At 43.0% G+C, this 12,267-nt stretch overlaps 1 protein-coding gene across 1 annotated transcript in view; it reads right to left on the bottom strand.

Moving 5' to 3' along the window:
- The window catches only part of LOC107190131 (zinc finger protein 395), a 94,136-nt gene that overhangs the window by 36,854 nt on the left and 45,015 nt on the right, over nt 1-12,267 (bottom strand). The window lies entirely within an intron of this gene.

Raw genomic sequence — 12,267 nt, 5'->3', positions numbered from 1 at the left:
ATTACACGGTCGCGAATCCGATCTGATCTCTCGTTCGATGTCGCGATTAAGGTGACTCACGCAAATTTTTAATGATTATAAATTTCGTTGAAAATTTAAACAGAACATTCTTGAAAGCTTCTTGAAATTCTCAAAAAATTCCTGAATACGAAACATTATGAAAATCACTTTTTAACACGAGCCTCATGAAACTTATAAAAATACTATATTATAGCGTAAAAAGATGAAATTTTTGTACAAAAAGGAAAGAAATTTCTAATTATTTCGACTTATTTGAAACCTTTCTTTCCATTTCAGTGTTTTGAAGTAGTTTAAAATAATCATTGAAATTAAATTGGTAAAATTGATAAAAAGAGATTTACTTTTCACTTTATTAAAATCCTCAATAAATAAATTCTTATTATTAAACCGCGGATGTTTATGCATTTATAACATCATTTACTAGGGAAATGCAATAAAATAAAAGTTTTGATAAAGTTCAATAGTATTGTGTGTTACTATTAATGTAGTAAAGGCTCTAGCAAAGAATTTCAAATTGTGTACCATTTTTATTTTTTTGGACATTAGTATCTACAATTATGAATTTGCATAAATTCCCTCAATCTTACTATATTATTAGTTCCTTTGATTAATTATCTTAGAAATATCAGTAGTAGGTATCAGTTTAATCAATATATTTTTGAAATTAAAAAACAGTAAAAAATTCCGATTTACATTACTGAGTGTGGAACTAATACGTTTGCCTACAGAGGGTTAACATTGAACAAACATAATTTTACGGAATGAAAAGAAATTAAATACATTCTGTAATGGAGATTTTTTGTTTCGTAACAGAATTCGATGAAGAAGAATTTCGGTTGTGTTTCACGGTTGTGTCTTCAAGTTAAGTTGTGTGTCCGTTTGGCCGCAGAATTTTACACACTCGACACCGTGTGTACATCACGTCGGACACCCGTTGTTAAAACTATTAGAGGCTGCAACTTGTAAGCAATGACCCATTCGAAAGATTATGATAATTCGAGCGTTTCGGCAACATCGCGAGCTGACTTCATCGGATCCGATGCATATACATACCGCCTACCATCGATCGTTTTTCAAACACGTTGGAACGGTGAATTAACATCGCAAAAAACGATCATTCCGCTGGAAGAAGCAATCCTTAACGAATAAAATGAAAAACAAAATCGAAGATTTTCAGACGTTTTGTTCATCAATAATGCAAAAATTCGCCCGTGACGACAGTTTTCGTAAGAACCGATAAGATGTAACCAATTTCGAGGATTCGCGTTTGTTGTTTAAATTGTGAAACTAGAAAAACGATGACTTAAGAGGGCAGAACACTGTAACAAGCCCAAAAGTGCAGATATTTTGGGGATTTGTTTCCAAAGAAACTGTAAAATGGATATTTTTCGAAACTCTTGGAATATTTTATATAACATTTTCACAAAAAGGAAAAAAGCCTTTATAATTCATTTGTGGTGGATATAAAAATTACATAAACAAATTTATTTTGTTAAAATGTTGAGTAAAATATTCCAACAGTTCCGAAAGAAATCCATTTTATAGTTTCTGTAGAAAAAAATCCCAGGATTTTTTCTCAAGAGAAGGCTTGGAACACTTATCGAAAGTTTACTGTATATCGCTCCGAAATTAAATTCCCGGACATCGAATGCAACGTGACGAGCATGAAACGACTCCACTCTATCCGTGCTACCAATGATGTAAACTCTCCACTTCAAAGAGCCTCGTTTCCCCCATTCGGGAAAGCAATCTAAAATAATTACGGGCCGAAGGAGGCGAAAAGAAAAACCACGCGGGGCACATCGCCGAAAAAATGGCGGAACTGAAGCTCTCAGTTTCCACGAGAGGCAACGACGATACCAACTCCGTATTGGCCAGACTTTCTAAAAACCCAGGCCGCCGGTTTCACCATCGCGAGAGCCTCTTTCTCCGGGATTCCCCCCTGCGACTTTCGTGGCGAACGGTGTGATAGAGTGTGATCATAAAACGGATTAGCTACCGAACCGTTGTTGGAACATTCACTTTTTGTCGTTACACCGATCTTCCCGTGCAACAGACATTCTTCAAGATTCCTTCACTTCCGTTTCGACAAACTCTGTCATTGACACTACAACCATCGATCACCCCATAACCTAGACGAAATACAGCAAATTTTCGATGAGTGTTCGACGGCTCTTCGGCACTGACAAGAAAAAGTCGAAATTCTTTAAAATTCCAAGCTATGTGTTAAACCCCATTAAAAAGTCACCGTTACATCCGTTTACCTCTCCTAGTCAGTGCCGTACGAGTCTTCGAACACTCATCGAACATTTACTGCATGGTATTTTCCACAGTCACTTCTGGCGAACACACAAGTCGCCTAGGTTAACCGTTCCGTTCGATGGTCTATAGACGCGGAACAGGAGGCGGCCCCAGTAGCGAGCGTGTACGCGAAGGACACTCGGTTGCATGTACTACTTACCACACGAATCCACACACATACATGCACGCCTAAGGCCCACCTGGGCCGGTGGGGGACAAACAGGCCGCGGCGAAACGACTTTGTAGTCAAGGCCGGCCCGGTCGCGCAGCCGCCGTTCCGCTCGGACCGGTACATCGGGAGTCGAAAGTGAAACGTCCCGCGGAGTTACCTACCCGCGAACCACCACCACCCGGGAGGAATGACGCACGACCTAGACGGCATTTCGAAAGTAACACCTCTGCCCGCGCTGTCCCGTTTTCCACGGGCTAACGGGGCCCGAGCGCGTATATGATACTTCTTACAGAGCGCACGCGCGCATGAAAGTCGCGAGGGGAACCGAGGGCGACGTTGATCGTTCGATAATTACCGCCCCCTCAAATACCACGCAACAGGTAAGCGGGTGGTAGCCATAGAACCGGTCGTGGGTTTCACGTCTGGGAGCTTTCGCGGTTCTCGCAAGAACCTGCATTGCGTTCGATGGTGGAATTATCTAGTGGCTGCGTCAGCCTTCTGTTTTTTTTTTTTCTGTTTAAACAATATATATTATTCTTCATTATTCAAATCGATTTAATAGAAGTTTGAGGTTAGATTACGAGAGCACCAATATGGCGTCTCCTCGAGTTCGTTGCTGAACGCGCGAGGGAGGGGGGTGGGGTGGGGAGAAGAGCTTGGCACTCGGTTCGATCAAAGAGACGCGACACGGCAAAAACGAAAGAGAAAGTAAATTGCCCCGATATACCAGGAGTGCTCCCAATACACTTCGCCTTGTACTTGGTGGCCGGGATCGAGGCGGCCGGCCGGGGGATAATCTTTCGACCGTCTCCTCTCTCTCTCTCTCTGTGACCGTCCCCTTTTTCTCCGCTCGTTGCGCGTTCACCGGCTAATTACACCGTGGGGGACGTATTATAAAGGAAAATTGGAGCGTGGGAAAACGGAATTTCGATCGATCGATCGACCTTTCCCCGTATTCAAGGCGCGACCTTCCTTCCAGTGACCATCGACCGGGAAAACTTGGCGATGTAAACGTGGGTTTAAAGATCGGTACGGAGCTTTTAACAGACCTGTGTAGTGTTATTCGAGTAATTACGAAATATTAAACAATATTTTCGGTGGTAAGTTCATGTTTCTTGCGGACAAGTTCGAAAGTTCTTTCGTACCAATAATGAGGTTATGGGATCTTGCCACTGTGAAGCCCTGAAAAATTGTCATTTTTAGGGAATTTTGTTTTCACTGAATGAAATGTTCAACCTACATGAAGTGTTGTCTATTTATTAATACACTTATTGAGAGTATAATAAAAAGTTGTTTGAAACATTTACTAGTCTTTTTTACACTATATCGCACAGGTCCCTAGTGGCAAGACCCCTTAAACGAGTTTCGATTCTCAGAGTTGTGGAAAATATTGAATTTTATTTCTGTCTGTTTAATCACCCTCCAGAAGATTGATTGCAAAGAACACAGCAGATAAAACAAAATTTCCGCAAGTATTTGGACAATTCTGTAATGAATGTAGCGAAATATTAGAGGGCTACTAATTGCTAATGATTTCGTCGGACGATCCTCTAATTACTTTTCACAGTACGGTTCCCCCGGTATCAAATGTAACAATGAATAATCTTAACGAGCTGATAGTATCTACTACCTGAAAATAACGTTACTTTCAAATTGTTTACCTAGAAACGAACAGTAGATCGTCGATACAGACAACCAACCTATTCCTGAGGCTAATCCAGGCTTCCGATCCCCTCGGAAATCATTAGCAAAACGCACTCAAAAATAGGGAATCACAAACCGGTGCGCTCTGTAATTCCCCCTAACGATTCTTTAATTATTTTCCTCGATACGGTTGCAATAAATAATCCCCGACTATTCTCAACCTACTTACCCTGTCTTAATGAAATCGTTCTAAATAAATTATTTCGAAATGTATTATAACAAGAAATTTTAACCTAACGAAGTGAAATTATTATTTGTTCTAGTCCAACCTGGGAAACTGAGAAAAATAAATATTTCAAATGGCAGTGCCGAAAATGGAAGACAAACCATAATGGCGTACTGGTACGCTTAGGCTCGTCAGTGGGTTAATGATCTTGTAACATACCGTTTCGAAATATAAACAGTAATAATTAAAAAGGAAAGAATAAAAAGATATAAAAAAATAAAAATATTATTCAATCACCCTTTTCCAGTTTCTTTTCACGAATCCGTTAATCGATACCGCGCTTAACGATCCGCATTGAGGATCGTCCTAATTGTTCTCCGCAAATACGGTGGTCTCGCGACCGTCACAGTTGAAAACAGCGCGTTTATCCGACCTTTGTTTAAAGTCACAGCTTAATGGGGCTAATTCGAGGCGTCTAGACGAACGTCATTAAGTCCTACTCGCAGATGTTATCGGAACCGATCGCCGCGTACCGTCCCTGCGATTTAAATGGAAAGGGGGAAGGGTAGGAGGCCATTGATCCACGGCGATGGATCTTGAACCATGCCTCGGTGTTTACAATCCTTCCGCGGGATCATCGATTCGACGCGTCCTGTCCTTCGGTTCGTACTCGTTGCGTAACGTTACGTCATCGCGGGATGATAACACTGTTCGTTAGAATGTCTGTCGCATTTGTAATCGCGACTGCATTTATATACCGCAGGATTCGAACCGGGGAACGCTGGGAAATATCGGGGAAAATGGCGGTTAGTTCCAAAATGGCGGCGAATTTGTGAACCGTGGCGAATTCGAATATGGCGGCAAATTCGAAAACAGTGGCCAATTCGAAAACAACGGTAAATTCGGAGATGGAGGAAAATCCGAAAATGGAGGAAAATTTGAATATGGCGGAACTGATGCCGTCAACGGACATAACCGGATCTATTAACGTTGAATACCACTGGAGTCAATCTCACCCCCAGAATCGCAGTTACATATCGTGTTAATATTCGTTGGGAATATTTATGAATTTACATTCGACATCAGTGGTCGAAGTTTCATTGCAAACGATTTTCCCGATTCAATTTGAACTTTTGGTAAATTTAATCGGAAGCAGGGTTGCAAAGGTAGTAGCAGTTTCTCGAAGAGAAGCGTAAACACTACAGAAAACTGTAATCGCTTTGCCAATGAAATATTTTTTTAAAAGTCAACTTGCTAATCAAGTGGATCTTCGACGAAGAAAATGGCAGATCTCTAGCTGTATATGAAATATTGCATTAAACTATACCAAGTTTTTTTTTCGGTAGTTCCATTATTCTCAAATACAATTTCTATGGAGAATACACGATATATACATTAAGTAATAGATTAAATGAATGGAAACTGGCCGATTGATCTACAGCAATCTACTGCCATCGAAGACTGTCGACAAAATTCTGCAGTTTTCTTTACTGCTTCTCTATCGACCCGTTAACAATAAACCGTGGATTTTATGCATTCGTGCAACAACATTACGAGCGTGCAGAAAACTCGAGCGAAACGACTAGAGAAATAAATGAAGCACTAATAACGGATTTCCGTTTACTTTGAACACCCATTAAAGTCCCGTTTAAAGCGAGCACGAATCGTCGGCAGCGAAGCGTTTTCTATTTTCTTACGTACGGTATGCGTTCCCTCATCTTCGATTTAATTTTCTCCCGGCGAGCACACCGATCCGACTGGGGGAGAGGTTGTCGTAAAGAGGAGAGAGGCTCTTCCTCCGTGCTCCTGGCCCGCCTCCCCCGGCTCCCCGCCCTCCCACCAGCCCAGGGGTGCACACGCTCGCGGTTGCCCCAGAAACCGTAATGCACTTCGCGTTTATATGGGTCGGGAGGCGCACGTTGATCCATATTCGGGACTCGAGTATCATCCTCCCGTGTGTGGAGCGGGTGAACTGGGTCACCGACACGGGACCCGGACGACCACCCACAGGATCCCTCTCTTGTTGCCACGTAGGCCAACCAAAGTTCGTTCGACGCCATTGGTCCGGGCATACGTACGGTCGAATGATATACATTACCGTTCCCAAGTTTTGGCTCGTCTACACAGGATGTTAATATAAAAAAAAAACCTGTGGGACACTTTCACGAAGTCGAAGTGAAACGAAAGTCAAGGACAATGAGATTTTTTAGGTTTCTTTTGGGAATGCGTAGGGTTGATCGATATACACCAACGGGTACAAGTTTTAGCTCGTCTATACATGATGTTAATAAAAAAAAACTGTGGAATACCTTCACGAAGTCGAAGTGAAACGAAAGTCAAGGACGACGAGATTTTTTTAGGTTTCTTTTGGGAATGCGTACGGTTGAACGATATACATCAACGGGTACAAGTGTTAGCTCATCTATACATGATGTTAATAAAAACAAAACTGTGGAATACCTTCACGAAGTCGAAGTGAAACGAAAGTCAAGGACGACGAGATTTTTATGGTTTCGTTCCCGAGTTATTAATCGTTGAAAGTACGCGTGAAATACGTCCGACGCGATGGGTTGTACCATATGTTGATTCACGCAAACGTAACGGTAGATCTACGCAAACGTAACGCTAAATGTTCGAGGATGGAATGGTGGATCTACGGGAAGGGAACGGTAAATCTACGCGACTGGAATGATCGATTCACGCGAAGGGAACGGTACACGTACGCGAACGGAACTGTAGATCTATGCAAAGGGAGGACTGTAGATCCACGCGAATGGAGAACCGTAGATTAACATGAATGGAGCACTGTGAATCCAAGTGAAAGGACAACTGTAGATCCACGTGTAGGGACGACTGTAGATTCACGCGAATGGAGAACCGTAGATTAACGTGAAGGGAGCACTGTGAATCCAAGTGAAAGGACAACTGTAGATCCACACGAAGGGACAACTGTAGATCGACACGAAGGGAGGACTGTCGATCCAAATGAAGATAGTGATATATCCACACGAAGGTAGTAGTACAGTACGATAGAGGTCACGTCGCGCAGTGGAACAGACTGCTCTCTTCGTCACGGTGTTAATTTATAACAAAACCAGTGATTAAATCTTCATCCCACCAATCATTTTTCCTAATCAGCAATTCGAATCCACCGTCGCACAAATCAAACAAAAGGAAAAAAACTCGCCTGATAAACCAAAAACAGCAAATACATTCTCATTCACAAAAACCATATCGCTCATTCATCGAGGAATCACTGTACTTTGTATACATACATGCATTCACACAAGAACCTAAATTTAAACTAAATCGTTAACAAAGCAAGTAAACCGGATTAATCATGATTTCTATCGACTTTTGTCGTTTCTTGAAGGATTATTCCCAAATCTAACCATCGCCGTCCCCCTCGATAAACCGTCCTGGAAAGCAGACACCAGTTTTTCCGGGACTCTACCACGCCAGTGGGAAACGAAGGGAAGTGGGGAAACGGGCAGAGGCTGCACACCCCCATAAGGAACACGGCGGCAGCGTGCAAGTGCATCGATCCGGTTCCGAACGATATATCCGGGTTACGGAGTCGAATGCCGGGTCAGTCCGACGAATACAGGGGGAACACGCCGGTTAAGCCGGCCGGCCTGTATCGAGCGACCTGATTCCCCGGTCAGGACACACACACAAACCCGGGGACAGCCTGATTCCACGACCCCATTCGCTGACCCGATTCCCCCGATTACGAGGCGGCTTGGAATTTACGACCGGTCTCGAGCTCACGAAATTTCCCTCCTTTTCCTCCAACCCCCTTCTGTATACAGTTTTGGCACCCGGAATGAGACTACTCTGTTGGGGGTATGAGGATTACCGATCCTTGGATAGGGGGATATTGATGGACAGGGAGCTGATGGTTTGGGATAAATTTCCAATGTTTTTTCAACCGAGTGATGTTTCCGCGAATAATTCTTCTATAGTGTCTGTACTAGAAAATAACTGAATTTTTTTTAGAAATAGAGCAAGCCTATTTAGCCGTGTCTAGAACATTTTATCGTTGAGATCCCTTGATCGATATTTTGTGTAATTTGGATCATTGGGACGTTATAACGGTCTGTGTGACAGTACTTTTTGTATATTGGTTGGATAATTGAGCTTGGAATGTAAAGAGCTACGATTGAACTCGGTTTTAACCATCGGATGATGATGACTATACTGCGGATTTTATGCATTTATAGCCCATAGGACTCTGTGAAATACAATAAAAGACAAAACTTTCATCGGGTCCAACCAGTTTTCTATTTTAGTCTGAACCTAATAAGATACTTAAGAGGAAAGGTAAATTTCTATATTTCCGCCTGTCTTTATAAATTACTTTAGAAAATACATAAAAATCCATACTAATGATTACTTACTGGGCAGTTTCTTCCGAAAAAATTCTCTATTTAGGCCACTTTTATTACTTCACAGTATCAAACGCGCTGTCAGTTGCGCTTACATTTCTGCTGAACAATATTTATTTAACATTTCCGAGGATTTCGTGATGCCTTGTAACATATACTACATACTCGATAACTGTCCTAATACCTACAAACAGTAACGTATGTACCTCGAACAAAATATAATCTTTCTCCCCCTGAAAAAGCTGTCTGCGTTGGAACAATTCGGAAAAATTCATCTATTTTCGGAACCGACCTTGTACACGCTTGTTTCCCCAAGGAACAATTAACGGGCAACGCACAAAGGAAGGATCTTCCGGGAGATCGTCCGTCCGATTCTCTCATCCGTGGCGCGAGGTCATCTAATTAGTCGCGTTATCTCATCGACCTTCCGCAGCGGCGACCCCCTTCTCCACATCTCTGTATGTGTGTTGAATCGCAACAAAAGGTCGTTTCGCCCAAGAGCAACGAGGAGGGTCCGAAACTAGAGGCACTATCGTAGCAAGGTCCCCGGATTTTGCTCGGATCCCACTTGCTGGCTGGCTGGCGCGCGCGCTCTTGCACCTGTGCATTACACATTGTGTGCATATAGCACGTTGAGGATCGTATATACCGATGCACATGTGTGTATATATATATATATATATATATATATATGTGTGTGTGTGTGTGTGTGTCTATATACCCCGTTCCCGTTTCAATGCCCCAGATTCGCGATTGGACAGAGAATGACCAACCCCTTGACCGGTCCCCAAGTGGGAGAGAGGGCCAAGATCGTCCGCGTGGTGACAACGGGGAGGGGGAAACCCTCTTCGTCTTCGCGTCTTTTCTTCCTTACCCCCCGTCGTGTCCTCAACAAGTAGCGTGGTGGCTTTGCCAACTACTACTACCTACACAACAGGTATAATTGTGTACGTGGACAGAACACGAGGCACGTGTCTGTAGAGCTATACACACCTCTCTACCGTCCATACGGTTGCAGTGGTGTCTGACAGTGAAAGAAAAGCAAGACCACACCAGCAGTCTCTGTGTATAGGGTTGAAGGGTTTAGAGGGGTCGGGAAAACAGGAAGGATGAAAACGACGCGTGGCCTCCGTGTACCTGACCCATTTATCCGATGCGACTCCGCACCGGTGGCTACGTGGCTCTATCGATCGGCCTAGATCCCGCGGCCCCCAGCCTGGCACGACCTACTATTTGTTAGGCCACTTCTCGCGACCACCACCCCCGGTTCCACCCAGTTTGCGCACCCAAGCCGATTCAGCCCAAGCGTGATTCGGCCTCAACTGTTCGAGACGGTCCTTCGTAATCTTCTGCTCTTCAACCCTTAAGTTTACATATGTGTGTGCACCCATATACATAGGTTTCTATCTATCGACTTGAAATCGAAGGTCGGCTGGGTACTTGCGGTTTATGGAGGACGCGGCCCCAGGCGGCGTGAAAAAACTTTTGTACGATTCAGCAGTTCCTTTTGGACGTGGTGGATAGACCCACGCTTCCGGTATCGGTTTGGGAGGGACGCACCTTTAACATTAGGTTTACGGGACGCGTCATTTTGACGCATTTCGAATGCTTTCTAACCTCGAAATTCTCTATGTGGTATACCTATCTCTATAGCTATGCATTAATTTCAGAGATCATAAATTGTGTATTATATAAAATAAGTTGTTTTTTAAAGAAAATCTGCGGGTTCGTTGATGCGTGCCGTGGAGATACCTACACGATAAGTGCTCGTAAACCTAGTGTTAAAGGGGTATTCCCATTCGGTGGGGTCAAGAAATCGATTTTTTTTTTAAATTGTATTTTCTGAAGGTATGCCAACTCGACAATGTTGTCTTGACTGGTGAATTAAAAAGAAAAGAATTTCTATGGATTAGAGGATGTTGATGCGAGGATTTAATAAATACAGTGGACTCTTACGATATTGCCATGGTCGGGAGTGTAGGGGAACTAAAATGGCAATGAGTCGAGAGCCACCTCCGCGACGTTGAAATAGCCCCGGCCTTAGTGCCTGCGCAAAAGCTGGATCGTTTTTCTAATACCGATAACTGTTATAACAAATAATGAAATTGATAAACAAAACTAAGAAAACTTCGAAGCCGACGGCGTACGTAACGTGGTGGCAAAGCGAATTCGTGTGCGTGGAAATACGTATGGAGGGGAAGTGCCCCGTTTGGCAATATGCCTAGTGGCAATATCGTAAGAGTCCACTGTAAAAAGTTTCTAGACGGGTTGAGGAGATTGTTCGGGTAACGAATAGACCGTGGATGTTATGCATTTTATGCGGAGGAGAAAATGCGACACGGCGGAAAATTTGTTTGGACAGGTAGACCATGCAAAATGTTCCTTCGCTTTACGCTCGAACGAAAGCTTTGGATGGAGGAAACGAGTCTCCGACGGGTGGTTTGAAAGCAATGAATTAATTCGTTAAAAAAAAAATCTGAATTTGCATGAAAATCCATCGCGGTCTAGTAACAAAGGGGTGATTGATGACGGAAGGACAATCGAGCCGTATATATTTTAAAAGTCCAATTTTCGAGGCGATTCACAGTATGATGGAATAAATAACGACTGAACAAACAAATAAAAAAATAACAAGATGACTTGGATCAGTTTTAAAATGTACGGCACCCTCGATTGTTCGGTGATTTTTGGGGGACAGACTCGCCGAGCTACGCGTTATTTAAAGTAATTTTTAACCTGCTATTGTTACGGAAAATGTTGTATGAAGAGGTAATAAATAATTAATAAAAATCTGCGAGCAAACCCAATGTCCTATAGCTGTCACCTCAAAAATTAAAGTAATTCTTATACACTTTAACTATTCATTTTATACACTAGATATATGGGCTGAATAGTAAAATTACCAGGAAAAAGGACCACTGTGCGTCATTTCGATTGTGAAACGGTCGTCGTGTCAACAAAACGATGAGCACATATTGAGCAGGCAGAATAAACGGTTCTCTGCGTGGTAGTCGAATCACATTGCGCGAGTTTCGCGAGACAAAAATGACATCTGCCAGTCGGCCTCCACTGTAGGTCAAGATCAGCCACGGCCTCGTTGGCATATTTCGTCGCGAGAGACCTTCGGGGCTTTTTATGTGTGTGTGGCTAGGTGACACCGACACACCAGTCCAGGTTTGGCGTCCAAGTCCGCCGTTAATTGACTGGTTCGCGGATATAGCTTTTGGAATCGATCGACATGAATAATCGTGACGATAAAGATCGTCGACCGATCGATCGACATTTCCAATCTGTGATAATTAGACCGTGAATATTTATTCGAATCTATCGGACAACGGTTACGTGAATTCGTGGTCTAAAATGGTAATGGAATTGCGAGGATCCAATTGTTCTCAATTTGGTTAGATTCGAGGAAATTCGTCCAGAGACATCTTGTACTCTGTAGAAAGATCAACCATCTGGGAATCGTTCGATTAAGTATACAGTAGGACCCCGTGTAACGTGAACGAAAAGTC

The sequence above is a fragment of the Dufourea novaeangliae genome, unplaced genomic scaffold (genome assembly GCF_001272555.1).
Source record: "Dufourea novaeangliae isolate 0120121106 unplaced genomic scaffold, ASM127255v1 scaffold172, whole genome shotgun sequence".
Taxonomy (NCBI): domain Eukaryota; kingdom Metazoa; phylum Arthropoda; class Insecta; order Hymenoptera; family Halictidae; genus Dufourea; species Dufourea novaeangliae.
This window is presented reverse-complemented; position numbering and strand designations above follow the sequence as displayed.